This window comes from Acomys russatus, chromosome 6, assembly GCF_903995435.1.
Source record: "Acomys russatus chromosome 6, mAcoRus1.1, whole genome shotgun sequence".
NCBI classification, from domain to species: Eukaryota; Metazoa; Chordata; class Mammalia; order Rodentia; family Muridae; genus Acomys; species Acomys russatus.
The window spans coordinates 21996018-22010952 of NC_067142.1; positions in this window are offsets into that span (position 1 = coordinate 21996018).

Consider the following 14935-nt stretch of genomic DNA (forward strand, 5'->3'; position numbering starts at 1 on the left):
TTTCTTTTCTACATCTATATCTTGTGCCTTTTCTTAAGCTCTTTTCCTTCTGAACTTTTTTTATCCTATTACTATGTTTTAGTTTTATCTTATTAGGTAATATTGTATTGTATTATATTATTATCATTAGATGTCTATTTGTTTTATAAGAGATGGAAAGTGGGCAAATCTAGATGAGAAAGGAGGTGGAGAGGAACTTATCAGAGTAGAAGGAGGGTAAAACATAGTCAGAATATATTATGTGAGAAAAATTAATTTTCAATACAAAGAAAGAAAAGAAAAGAAAAAGTGACCATCACAATAACGTATTTGAATATGTGACAAAGGAGTGCCAAACATGATATTGTCCCTAAAACTTAGATAAACATTTAAGCATGATTGGAATGAAATATTTTGTGAAGATATGAATAACTTGAACATTTACTAAGCCTAGTTAAAGAGTAAAAAAAGATGGAATCTTTTCAATACAATTTACAATCATCCAGTGAGATTTCTGGTGCATTACATCAGATTCGGCTTTTTGGAAGGAAATTAATTTCTTGAACACCTACAGTTTACCAGCTGCTTTACATAAGTCATTTCAATTAATGGGCACAGCATCCCTATAGGGAATAAATTATTCATATGTGACTTGTGAAAAAAAGTTTCAGAGTTGCTAAGATCTAAGTTCATAAGACAGTAGGTGGTAGATCAGGGATTCAACTTGTCTGATTCCAAAGTCATTTCCATTCTCCCTTAGAGTCCTGGGAGTCCCAAGGCTCCCATGTGTTATTGTGGTCCATGTCCCTCATTAAGGCTCCCATGTTTTATTGTGGTCCATGTCCCTCACTGGGGAGAACGGCTGGTAAATGATTGTCTTCAGTACAAGGCAATGAGCTCTTAGAACTATTCTACATAGATCTGCATATTTTCATTCATGTAAAAATAGCCCAAGAGGGCTGGTTGTGATGTGCATGCTTTGGGTAGCAGAAGTCAGGGAGCAAGTGGATTGCTGTGAGTCTACATAGTGGGTTTTAAGCCAGTACACAGTGTACACAGTGAGATCCCATCTCAAAATAACCGACGAAACAAAAGGAAACAACACAGAGAATAGCCCAAACATTTGAGCATATATTTTGTGCCTTTATTGTATGAATTTTGATTGTATCAAATTAATTTTTAAATTTAAGGAGATAATACTAGAAACGTAACTCTATAGAAAAGTTTCAATGAAAGCTAGAGACTCGTGGTCTTCCCAAACATGGCTAAAATGGTCCTTAGAAATATTATCTTCCAAAACAGGTTTCCTTATGGCATGTCCATGCAGTCTTAGTTTTCCGATTTTCTCCTTCCCCCTAGCTCCCCCTCTCCTTACCCCTCATTCACTTTCACAGCACGTGTGTTTGATTACCATCCAATGCCTCTCCACTGAAGCCTACCCCCGTCCTGTTAATGGGATCCATTCTGCATCCCTGGCATCTACACATACTTACCCCACATGCACATATATTTATAAAACCTAGAAGCTGAAACACAACCAGCTTTATGGTTCCTGTTAACTTCGCAGTACTGAAAAACTGGAGCAGACAACAGAGAGTGAGTGGAGGCATCTGACTCCTCTGCAGCTCTTCTCCACCTCATTTTTCTCTGGTTCTGTGCTGGGTCAGTTTTGTCAACATGACAGAAGCTTTAATCGCCCAAGAAAAAGGATATTCGGTTGAGAAGTTGTTTCCATCAGATTGGCTCATGGGATGTCTATGTGGCATTTTCTTGATTGCCAATTGCTGGAGAGAGGTCCAGGATGGTGAGGGGGTTCCATGCCTGGTATTGAGGTATGTAAGAAAGGCAGTAGGGTGCTAGCCTGAGAAAGAGCCGCCAGTAATTACTATCCCTCCATGACATTTCTACCTTGGCACCCTTCAATGATGAAGTGTGATATGTAAGTGTTAGCCAAATTAAAACCCTTCCTTCCTATATTGTTTTTGGCCACAGCAACAGAAAATAAACCAGGACAGGCTTCCCACTTAGTCTTTACTGTAGAGTTAACTTGATTTTCATTTGGTACCACATTGTGTGTTACTCTGGGTCTTGCAGCCTTCTTCTTGCTCTCTGTGTTTCAGAATATTTCTCAGGTGCCATTAGGTGACCCATGCAGACCTGAGAAGCACTGGACTGCAGTGGAAGTTTTGGTTTCTTCTAAAACTCAGGTATGTTATGTAAATATGTTTTTGTTTTAATCCAAAATGTGGGATATGGGTCTGCCTTAGTTTGTCCACAGCTGATAATTGCCTATTGCAGCTCTGAGAACCGTGTGGTCTTTGCCAGTGGAGTTAGTGGAATTCTGAGGACTCTTGGGGAGTACAAATACAAGAGCCCAGAGAATGGCTGGAGCCTTCGAGGAGGTGAACAGAGGAGGAAGAAGGCTTCAGTTGCCATTTGCTGTTGCTGGACTGCTAGGTCTCCTGATGGCTGAGATTGGTATTTTCTCAAAGAACCTGACAACCTAACCAGCTGGACCTAAGTCTAAAGAAGTCTGCGTCCCATGTCTCCTCCAACCTTCTTTCTCTCCTACCTAGGGTCAGGGGTTAGAAGGGAGGTAGAGGCACTAAGAAACACAATTTTTAAAAAAGAATTTAAAAGTTAGTGCTTACATTGGACATCTGAGAGTAATAGGACTTCGGAACTGAAAAAGATGCCAGGATTGACTAAAGATAATTCTTTTCTTACTTTACCCCAATAGCCAGTAATTATTTTTAATTTAAAGTTTGAAGATACATATTTACAGTATTCTTTTTGATGCTCAGGGCATTATAGAGTAGATATTATATAATGCTCAAATTTAGGTAAACCTAAGTATTTCATCAAACATTCTTTATTTCTCATGGTGAGAAACTTTCAGTTTTACTCTCTTCTAGCTTTTGTGAAATACATTTGATATTGTCTATGTCATTAGCTGTGCAATACAGTATATGACTTTCTTTCTTCTCTTAGAGTCCCACATTTTAATAGGAAATGTAGATATGCAATCACTACAATTGCTAGCAAAATTGATAACACAGCTTGGGTGTCATATGTTGAAAGAAGTTGAGTGTTGTTCTTCCTTCAAGTATGCTAAGGGATAGGCTGCTAGTGCTACAATCTGTTGATCCTTGACATATAAAAATATAGTTCATATTTGTATATCATATTAGTTTTACATTCTCATGCTGTTTAGCTTTTTACATCTATATCTATCTATCTATCTATCTATCTCTCTATCTATCTATCTCTCTATCTATCTATCTATCTATCTATCTACCTATCTCAGTTTGGCCTATGGCATGGTTTGGGAGAATTTCTAGATTGTTAATTAGTGTAAGAATTCCACCCCACTGTGGGTAGCACCATTACTTATACTACTGAACATATAAGACAGGACATAGACAGTTGAGTACAAGTAAGGAATCAAGCAATGGTTTCTATTCTCTCTCCACCCTTGACTAGCTCGCTGCAATTCCTGCTTTGATTGCCTTGAGGTGATGGAGTATAATGTAGAATTTTGAGCCGAATATTCCTTCTGTTTTCACTTGCCTTTTGTCAGTATGTTTTATCCTAGCAACTGGAAAGGGAACTAAGACAACTCTGTAACCATTGGGGTGAATAGTGGCAGCAAAGTAAGACATATTATGACGTAGTTTACTTGAGATGTTATAGGAACTGTTGTGTGAAAAGCTAGCATGTTAGAAACTCAAATAATGGTTTGAGTAAAGAATTCTTTTATGGAATACATAACTCAAAAAGAATGTATATAAAGTATCTCTATTTCTAGATCAATCCATTTGTCCACAAATTTCGAGAATTCCTTGTTTTTAATAGCTGAGTAGTATTCCATAGTGTGAATGTACCACGGTTTCTTGTCCATTCTTCTACTGATGGACACTTAGGCTGTTTCCATGTTCTGGTTATTATGTATAGAGTAGCTATGAACATGGTTGAGCATATGTCCCTGTTGTGTGATAGGGCATTTTCTGGATATATTCCAAGGAGTGGGATGGCTGGGTCTTGAGGAAGCCCTATTCCCATTTTTCTGAGAAAGCGCCAGATAGCTTTCCAAAGTGGCTGTACTAGTTTGCATTCCCACCAGCAATGAAGGAGTGTTCCTCTCTCCCCACATCCTTGCCAATATGTGGTGTCATTTGAGTTTTTGATCTTAGCCATTCTGATGGGTGTAAGATGGAATCTCAGTGTTGTTTTGATTTGCATTTCTCTGATGACTAACGAGGATGAGCATTTCTTTAAGTGTTTCTCAGCCATTTGATATTCCTCTGTTGAGAATTCTCTGTTAAGTTCCAAGCCCCATTTCGCAATTGGGTTGTTTGGTTTTGTGGTGTTTAATTTCTTGAGTTCTTTATATATTTTGGATATTAAACTTTTGTCAGATGAAGGGTTAGTGATAATGAGTGAGTTCACCCAGAAGCAAAAAGAGACAAATGGCATATACTCACTTATATCAAAACACTAGTCCAAGGGATACGTACCATGAAAAACTTACCCAGATATAGTCAATGGTCAGAACATTCTCCACAGTTGAGTGGAGAGTGGGATATGACTTTCTCACGTATTCTGGTGCCTCACCTTTGATCATGTCCCCTGGAGGCGGAGACCTGGTGGCACTCAGAGGAAGGACAGTAGGTTGTCAAGAAGAGACTTGATACCCTATGACCATATACAGGGGGAGGTAATCCCCCTCAGGAACAGTCATAGGGGAGGGGAATAATGGGAAAATGGGAGGAAGGGAAGAATGGGAGGATACAAGGGATGGGATAAACATTGAGATGTAACAAGAATAAATTAAGAAAAAAAATTTTAAAAAAAGAAAATTAATATACATTAAATAACTAGGAGAAACCAATTTTAACAACCCATAAGTGAACTCAATTCAATTTTCAGCTCTACTGTACTCTTTTGGAGTGATAGCAAAGGCAAATATGCCATAGTGAAACAAGTGACCTCAGAGGGAGCTCTTAGCAGCAGAGGAACACACAAAGTTGTTTTAGTCAACCTCTGTTGCACTTGGCAGTAGAGGAAATAGTAGCTCTGTATCTTCTGGGGTTTTTGTTGTTGTTGTTGTTGTTTGTTTGTTTGTTTGTTTTCTTATTAAAGCTTCTGAAAATCCAAAAAAAAAAAAAAGAAAGAAAAATTTTACTTACCAAGAAAGTGGGTCAGAAGAGAGGACATCCTATTGAGACTTTAGGCGAGAGTAGCATGGAAGAATAAGGAAATAGTAGGACCCACAGGGTCCTGGAAATCTACAAGAAGAACTCTATGACAGGCAGATCTGGGTCGTGGGGTCCTCCTCAAACTAAGGCACCAGCCAAGGAGAATATAGGCAGTAAACGTCGAACCCCTACCAAGACCTAGCCGATGAACATGATATTCTCCACCGTTGAGTGGAGAGTGAGATCTGACTCTCACACGAACTCTGGTGCCCCTTTTCTGACCATGTCCCCTGAATGGGGAGGCCTGGCGGCACTCAGAGGAAGGATAGCAAGTTACCAAGAAGAGACTCGATATTCTAAGAGCATATATAGGGGGAGGAGGTCTCCCTCAATCACAGACATAGGGGAGGGGAGAAGGGGGAAAGTGGGAGAGAGGGAAGAATGGGAGGAAACAGGGGAAGGGCTAACAATCGAGATGTAATATGCATAAATTAATAAAATTTTTAAAAAGTATCTCTCTATATTGCTGATATTAATAATTTCAGAGAATCAATTTAGCCAACTCATTTTTTTAAAATTTCAGCCTCCTCAACTATTCTTTGCGTCACCCTTTCTCATGTTTCCTTACCTCTCTTTTATTCCCATAATAAGTGACCATCTCTATTTTTCTTCATGATGCCTTTGTTTTCCAGACATTATGAATTGTCAAATCCATCATCTGATCTAATTTCAGCATTTGAGAAGCTGAGACAGAAGGATTTTTTAGGTAGGCTGTATATGGTGAATTTGTCTTATGAAATCAGAATACAAAACAAACTAAGAAGTTCAGAGATTTGTATTTCAGCTAAAGGATTTTGCTTCGACCAGGGAACACAGCCAGCTGGGATTCCTCAATATGAAAAAGGTATGTCACTGATGTTCAAAGAAACTGTCCTGGCAAGGGATATCCATTATTTTGGTTTGGCTTGTAAACTCACTCTGGAACCGATCATCATGACCTGAACTCCTATGAACATTTCAGCCTTGGTTAAAGACTATCCCATGGGAGAATAGAGTCATGTAACTCTTTCCATGTAAGGAGCGATACACGAAAGTAAAGGCAAATATACCTACAGCAGTGTTGGTGCTGGGGCTGGGAGATAGCTCAGCACATAAGAAAGAACATTTGATATGTAAGCAAGAGAATCTGTATTCAGATTCTTAGCACCCACATGTCTATGTGATCCTATAACCTCAGGGGGATGGCTAGGGCATGCTGGACTCCAATCTAGCTCTAGGGTCAGTAAGAGAAACTATTTCAAAGACATAGGTAGAGGATGGTAGAGCAGGACAGCCGTTACTTCCTCTGGACTCCATATGCCTGCAACAGTGCACATGCAACACACACATACACATAGGGAAAAGGGGAGAAAGGAGAGAGAGAGAGAGAGAGAGAGAGAGAGAGAGAGAGAGAGAGAGAGAGAGAGAGAGAGAGAGAGAGAGAGAGAGAGATGCTAGCATTAAAATTAGAACTTGAGGTCTGACAAGGCCGCACATAGGATCACTCTTGTTCAAAACTGGAGCATGATTAAATTTTATTGCTTTTGTGCTGCCTCCTAAGTGCCTGCCTGTACTGAGATGATAGTGCACAGCTCACAGAGAGCTGAGGCATATGACAGACAAGGGGTTCCTATTAAAACTCAGCAACCTGCCCACTCCTTTGTAACTCTTATTAATAAACCGCATTATATCTCTGTATTTTTAGCTCTTCTGCTTCCAAACTTGAATACTACCGTCTTCAGGAGGAAGCCAGAGAGTTTGTTACTGCATCAGCATTCTGACTCTTCTTATATTGTTTCCTGTTTACTACTTGTTTAAAAAGAGACAGGAAAGTGATGGAGCCGAATGACTGGAACAACGGCTCTTCATGTGAGAGAGAAAACTCTGACAGAATCCAGGACCAGACAGTGATGGCGTTGACGACGATAAAGACAATCTCAACTGCTTCTCAATAGGAAACTGGGCATTGCTTGCGATTAAGCTAGGTGACATGCACTATTGTCTGAGAGATCAATCAGGCCATGGCAAACACACCATATGTAGGGGGAAGAGATATCAGTCATCAGTGATGCTCAGAGGGACCCGGGAGAACAATAGAATCACTAGAAATGGAGAAACAAAGGAACTCTGCTTGAGAACTGAGAAAGATCTCCCTGAAGGGGAATAATTCACACCAGAGTAAAAGCAGTCAAGTTAGTTTCATCAGTAGTAATTTTTTTTGAGACAAGGTTTCTCTGTGTTAGCCTTGGCTGTCCTGAACTCACTTTGTAGACCAGGCTGGCCTTGAACTCACAGTGATTCTCCTAGGCTCTGCCTCCTGAGTGCTGGGCTCAAAGAGATGCACCACCATGCCCCACTGCCAGTGGTAAAATTAAAATTATATATATTTTCAGAGTACAGAGTGGATCATGCCCAGGGCAACTGCACAGGGCTTCTTCTAGTTCCTGGGCCTACAAGCCTTGACCTACCATTTCTCATGCCTCTGCCTCAGATGGCCTGGATGGTCTCCTTTCTTGAATAAATAGAAGTTTCTGACTCATAATTCAATCTACTACAATTAGATGCAATAGCATTGAGAAGCTTCCTACCAGAAGAAGCAAGAGAGCCTGGATGTGTTTTCTTTGTGAGGCAGGAGAGGAACCAGAGTTGTGGGAGACTTAATGTGATCTTGCAGAAACTAGCTTTGTGGTTTTCCCAGCTTCCTCTTTTTTCTCTCATCTTGTCAGCTTGGCTATCTCATACTCAGCTGCAAGCCCTCTTGTTTACCTTCCTCAGTGTTCTCAACTTCTCCAGTATAGTTCTCACATTTATTTTAACCAGAGCATAGACAGGATCCCATTTCTAGGGGCTGCTAATTCTGATGAAGACAGATTACAAGAACTTCTCTTAACGTGGGAAAAAGTCATGCAGGGTATTATGTAGTGATTTTCTTTGAGATAAAACCTTCCATCTTGGAGGGAGGAGCACTGGTGCATCCATCCTCCAGGAATGTTCCTTAAACAACTCAAAGGCTTCAGGAAGTTCCCCAAAGTAACTAGATTCACTAACGTCTCTCCCTCAGTTTTTGTGAGCAGTAATGACTGTGATAGATATCTCAGACAGGTTTAGCTGCCTAGAAAAGTCTCAAATCAACTAAGCACCTGGAAAAGTCAGTGAAGCCAAACTCCCTGGAAGAAGTTCAGCCATACGGAGCTGCCAGGGAAATGCACTCTTCAACTTGTTGAGCTGTTCACAGGCTGTTTCATGCTTTTTAGGGTCTATATTTTGGGAACTATCACTCATGCTGGGGTTTACTTTTGTTGATGCAGCTGTCTTTGAGTCATTTGTGCTGCAGTGAGTAATCCCACCACTATACTTCCGTAAGAAGTTCTAATAAAGCCCATTGGTTCATTAAATTGATCTTTGGTGTTCATTGGTTCAAGCTCTGGGGAGAATAGATGTGTGTTCATGTCTCCCAAGAAACAGTGGCACACTCCAGAGCAGAAGCACCCATGTGGTCAAAGTTCCAATGGGAAGAAGAAAATATCACACCCATTCTCCCTGCATATATGATCAGAAGTGAGTCATGAAGAGAGATGGCTTGCTATTTCAAGTGTCAGATTAAAAAAAAAAAACATGAGTTTTAAGGACCTTATTCTCAATCTTATGGTCACAATACTGCTTGCATTTAAGTCTATATTCATTGTGATCATCTTATTAGTTGGTTTTTCTTTCAAAGATAGAGTCTCACATACTCTAGTAGAGCCTTTCACCTCCTTTGTAGCTTAGGTTGGCTTTGAACTTCAGAACCTTGGGCCCTGAACCCTTGACAGCTGGGATTATAAATTTATGCCACCACATCTAACTATGAGTTCTAGGCTTGGAACCTGGGGTTTTATGCACACTAGCAAACACTCCAGCAACTGAGCAACTATTTGTTAATTTTTTTCAGTGAAGTTGTTAAGTTATTGACCACATTGAGAATAACTTTCTTTCCTCTAATGAGTGACCAGATGATAGCATTGCAGATTTCACATTGGGCTGATGCGAGTGCGTTGTGGGGGATATGTCTGCTCCCTCCCTTAACCCCTGCTCCCTAATTTGTCTTCATTCTGTTCTATTATGCTTCTACCTTTCATTTCTGTTACTTACCCCTTTCCTTTACACATGGCCTGGTGCTGTCCTTGGCCTCGCCTTCAGTGTCTATTCCATCTTAGTTTGTGCACACAGTGGTCATAGCTGTGCTTGATCTGGCTCGAGCTCCCACAACATTTCTGTTGTAGAGTTGTTTTCTTTTCTCTTCTCAATTCCTGGGAAAAAACATTTGCAGAAATCTATGTGGCTTTGCCACAATCGTTACTGCATGGAAACCTTTCCCAGAGACCTTTCTGGGTCTCTTTATTTAAAATAGCATTCTTTTTCTTTTCAGTAGCCTGCCTTTAAGGGTTAAAATAATCACTGTTTATGACTTTCTGAAATAACTGATTGATTGATCTTCTCTCCCATAAAGTGTGCTTAATGTAACTGAGGGCTGCTGTGTTATATACACTGCTATGGATCAAGCATGGAGAAGAATAATTCACACAATAAGTGAATGTTTAGAGAATTAGAGAGCAAATGGTTATCTGTGTTAAAGGTATAAGATATGTATTGATTCCTGCCTTATTTGGATACAGAAATGTGGTGGTTTGAATGTGAACCATTCTCTTTCATGTGAAGGCCCATAGGCTCATAGATTTGAATCCTTAGTTACTATGGAGTGACATCATTTAAAATATTAGAAAGTGTGGTTGTGTAGGAAGAAATGTAGGCTTTGAAGTTTTCAAAAACCTCAAACCAGGCCCAGTGGGTCTCTCTTCCTCCTGCCTGTGGATCCAGATGTAGAACTGTCAGCTATGTGTCCAGCACCATGTCTGGTGCCTGCCACTATGTTTCTCACCATGATGATAATGGACTAAACCTCTGACATGGTAAGCAAGTCCTAATTAAGTGCTTTCTTTTATAAAAGTTGCCATGGTCATCGTGTCTCTTCACAAGAACAGAGCATTGGTTAAGATAAGAAAAGCTGGAGTGCCGTTGAGATGGAGCCTTTCTCAGGGTTTAAGGCACCGGAACCTCAGTCACCATCAAACCAACCGTAGGCAGCAGCACTTGAAGTTTTGTTTTTTGAATTCAAAGAGTGAAACTCATGTGCCATAGTTATTTAGAGAGAAGAATGTATAATAATACATTAATAGATGGAATTTAAGAGAGAGGGAGGGGAGAAAAGGAAGAGGAGGATGGAAAGAAAAGAGAGAGAAAGAGACAGAGCACAGAGCACATGACAGGAGGGGTTCCAGAAAATAAGAGATCATTGAGATGACAGTATGGGGGCTTTGCAAAAGCCATAAGGCAGAAACTGGAGCAAAGAATGAAGAGGAGAATGAGCTGGCTAGTGCTCTTGGCCCACACAAGTGTTTAGGTGCCTCCATTCACTTTCAGTCCCACAGCCACATGAGCCGTTAGACAGAGGTGCTTTGTTAAGACACAGAAATGAATAGGAAGCAGGACTCTCCCCCCGCCCCCGAAAAGAACATGCTCAGAACAGTTGCTTCAGCATCTATACCCTACCGAATTGGTTTCAATCTCCTCTTCTCATCTGTTTCATCCCAGGAGCTTTCAATTATACAAAAAGGTTCTATTTTATCACATTTTATGGTGGGTAATATCAAAAATTGAAGGTCATTTTACTCCTTTATTTCTATCATAATAACTAGAAAAATTAAAAAGTTAAAGTTATGTCCAAAATCACATTAAACTGCAATCTGACTGAAAACCTGAAACTCTAGTCCCCTCACTTTTGGGGCTTTTTCTTTTAGAGAGTATGTGGATCTGAGAGAAAGATGGATAGGTCATGGATAAAACTACTTAGTACTTCCTGAGTTGAGATCAATTTTTATACTGGACATCAATAGTCCATGCAACTCTGGGGACTGATCTGCATGTTCACCTCCCATTTCTGGTGGTCTTGTTGGATGACCTTCGGATGCTTAATGAGTTACCATGGAGACAAGAGTATGGCAAAGATTGATGATACCAATTCCATGTATGAATGACTCCTAACTCCTTAGAGAGAGTGGTATGCCATTTCTTGTCTCATATTTAATGACTTTATATTATTAAATAACCTAGAAGAAAGAAATTTACCTTCTGGCAATGACAGAGGAGATTCTACCAATGATTTCCCGTGCTGTCAACACCTGTAGACATTATATAAAATGAAGCTTATAAAGTAGCTATTGGAAAACAGCAGAGCTGGAGCCAATACTTTCAGAATAATCTCCTGAGGATAAGGGAAATATATTTAGCTGATCCAACAGTCATCTAACACCTTAGCATTTAAGACACTTGCCAAGTTTTCTTATATGCACGACTCCAGGTGGCAGATTATAAGCTAAAAATATAAGCACAGTTTTCATGATCACATGTCACTAGAGGGAAAAATACAATTCTGTGCCAAAAAAAAAAAAAAAAAAAAAAAAAACCAAAATGACAGAATTTGATTAACAACAGAGACTTTTTTTTATGTTTTGTTATCTGCAAAATTAAAAAAACCTCTCCAAAGAAAGATAATACTATGTAGAATCATTTTAAGTTTATAAAAATGTGTTTAATCCCATGAAATGTTACTTAAATATGCAAGCAAACCAAACCAGATTGCTAAACTGTGAGATTAAACTGATTAAAAACACACATGACCTATATGTTGTACTTTTAATAATATAATAATTTTTAGAGATTTTATAATTTTCCAAACAAGCATTTTATTTGAAAAAAGATTTGAAATCAATTTTTACAAATCAGTATATATATAATTAAATATAATTCGGTTATAAATTAAAATTTAAATGTGGTAAATTATTTCACTGACTTTTGTATATGATATAACATGGTTTAAAGGAACAAATAAGAGAAAAACATTTGGAGCTAATACACACACACACATATATGTATATATATACATATATATATATATAAAGAAAACAAATGCATTAATAATTGGGGGAAAACTGAAATCTTAGTACTGAAAAGAAGTATAAACGACCTATAAATACATGAAAATATGTCAGGATCTTTAGCCCTGAGGCAAATAAAAATGAAACCTATATGGAGTTTCTATCTTACACAAGTCAAAGGGCCACAATCATGAAAACAAACAAACAACAAGAAAAACAGCCAGTGTTGAGAAGAATGTGAAAAAAAGAAAAAAGACTGGTGGAGATGTGTGTGTGTGTCTGTCTCTCTGTCTGTCTGTGTATTCCAGTTTTAATAAGTTGCTAACTGTACTATATACTATTCCCAAATCACAAAAGTCAGCTTACAGCATAGGTATGCCTGACCCACATATAGTACAGCACAGTTCATTAAACCCAAATAATGGATCAACATATGTGCTGATCAACAGATTGATGAACAAAAATGTATGTGAATACAATGGGATATTATATGGCCACAAATAAGAATAAAACCATGTATTTTGCAGGAAAAGTGATGGAACTGATGGTCATTGTGTTATGGAAAATAAACCAGGCTCTGAAATACATGACGTGTTTCATTTTTCATGGTACATCTAGAATTTTCAGAAACATCTCTATAGTAGAAGGAAGCAGCTAGGATAGAAATCAGTGTGATCAAGAGAGGATAGTGAGGTCTGAATTTCAAAATGCAGGATACACATATACAAAATATCTCAATAAAACTCATTATTATGTAAAACACATATCTTCCAAAAATATATAGAGTATTTATTCTGCCTCTACAGTCATTATTAAACCAATAGTGTCTTGCAAAAAGTTTTATAGGACATAATTTATTCATATGAAGTTAACCAGGAGAACAACAGCATTATTATAAAAACCGGGAGTGGTTTTCCTCTGTATGAGGATGGATCGTAGTCAGCCCAGTGGTGAGCAGAGGAAGTGACAGACATCTCAAGAATGGGGGAGACCTGGTGGCACTCAGAGGAAGGACAGCAGGTAGCCAAGAAGAGACTTGATACCCTATGAGAATATATAGGGGGAGGTAATCCCCCTCAGGAACAGTCATAGGGGAGGGGAATAATGGGAAAAGGGGGGGGGGGGGAGGAATGGGAGGATACAAAGGATGGGATAAACATTGAGATGTAACAAGAATAAATTAATTTAAAAAGAATGTGGAAAATGTCTGGGAAAGTCCAGTCAGTGGTTAAAGCACTTGTTTCTCTTAGAAAGGATCCAGGGTCAGTGTCCAACACCTACACAGAAACTCACAACTGTCCATTGAAAGCAGCGGGCATGCATGTGATTCAGTATGTTCATACAGAAAAACATCCAGGCACATAAAGTATAAATGAATAATTCCTTTAAAAAAAGAATGCAAAATACAGATAACTCAATTTGGATCTCTGTTGTGATGGGCACACACACACACACACAAACATATATATATATATATTTCATTAAGCTGTATATTTATGATTTTCACACTTACTGAAGGTGTACTGTACTTAAAATGTTTAGTTTCAGATAAGTATAAAAACATAATGACATAATTGATTAATCTGAAAATATTAAAATATTGAAAATTTTATAATAGGAAAACTTTAGTTATTTATGAGTATCACATAATTTTTTTTCAACTTATTTTGGAAAAAAACCAGCTCCAGGCACACTTCTTCATATTGTGAAGGTCATATTTATTTGTGCATGTTTGTATTTTTATCTTCTGAGTAATAAAACCAGAAAACAAATTGGAAGGCAGAGTCAGCATTGTCAGAAAACACACAACTAATCCATTCCAATTAGTGTTAAAGAACTTCAGAATATTAACTTCCTAGGCCTGTGTTTCCTTCTTAGGTTTATCAAAAGACATAAAAAAAAAAAAAAAAAAAAAAAAGACCGTCTCAGAACATATCATGGCTGTGAGAACTGTCTGTAAGTTTGACTGATGAAAACACATTTCGTTCAGTCCCCTGGGGACACAACTCAGTTGCCATTTGGGACGCACTGAAATAGGAATGAGGTGAGTGGGTTTGGTTATACAGCAGGAAATCGCTGATATAAGATAAATGGAGCTAGTAAAGCATGATGATGAATCACATCTGACACCGGGAACTGACGACTTGGGGTGCAATCTGCTCTGTCAGTCTTTCGGTGCTTAAATATTGATAATTAATTCAAAAGTTTGCAAAAAAAAAACGCTTGGTAGTGAAGCCAACCCAGTGAATGTTTTTGTGGGGCAGAGCATGTGACTATTGATCCTTTCTCTAGCAGAGAGTAGTCTTCAGATTGTAGGCTCAAAAATATTTACATGGGCCAGACTGGTGAATTAGTAGGTAAAGGTTGCTAAACCTGATTATCTGAGTTCAGTCCCCTGGCCTGGAATCTTCCTGGAGGAAGAAATATGACTCCAACAAATTGATATCTTAGTCTCTGATCTCACTGTGTGCAGACAGACAGACAGACGGATGGACAGACAGACACACACACATAAATAAATAAATAAATAAATAAATAAATAAATAAATAAATAAATAGAAGTAGAGATGGGAGAGGGACAGGGAGAAGGAGATATTTAGGTGATTGTACTTCTAAATATTAGGCATTGTTTTTGTTATGTGTATATAGTACACATTAATAAAGCCTTGAACTTTTTTTTTTTGCCAAGACTTTGTCCATTTTGGTGTTTTCTTCTTTTTGCTTGAGAGCCTACATGTATGTGTT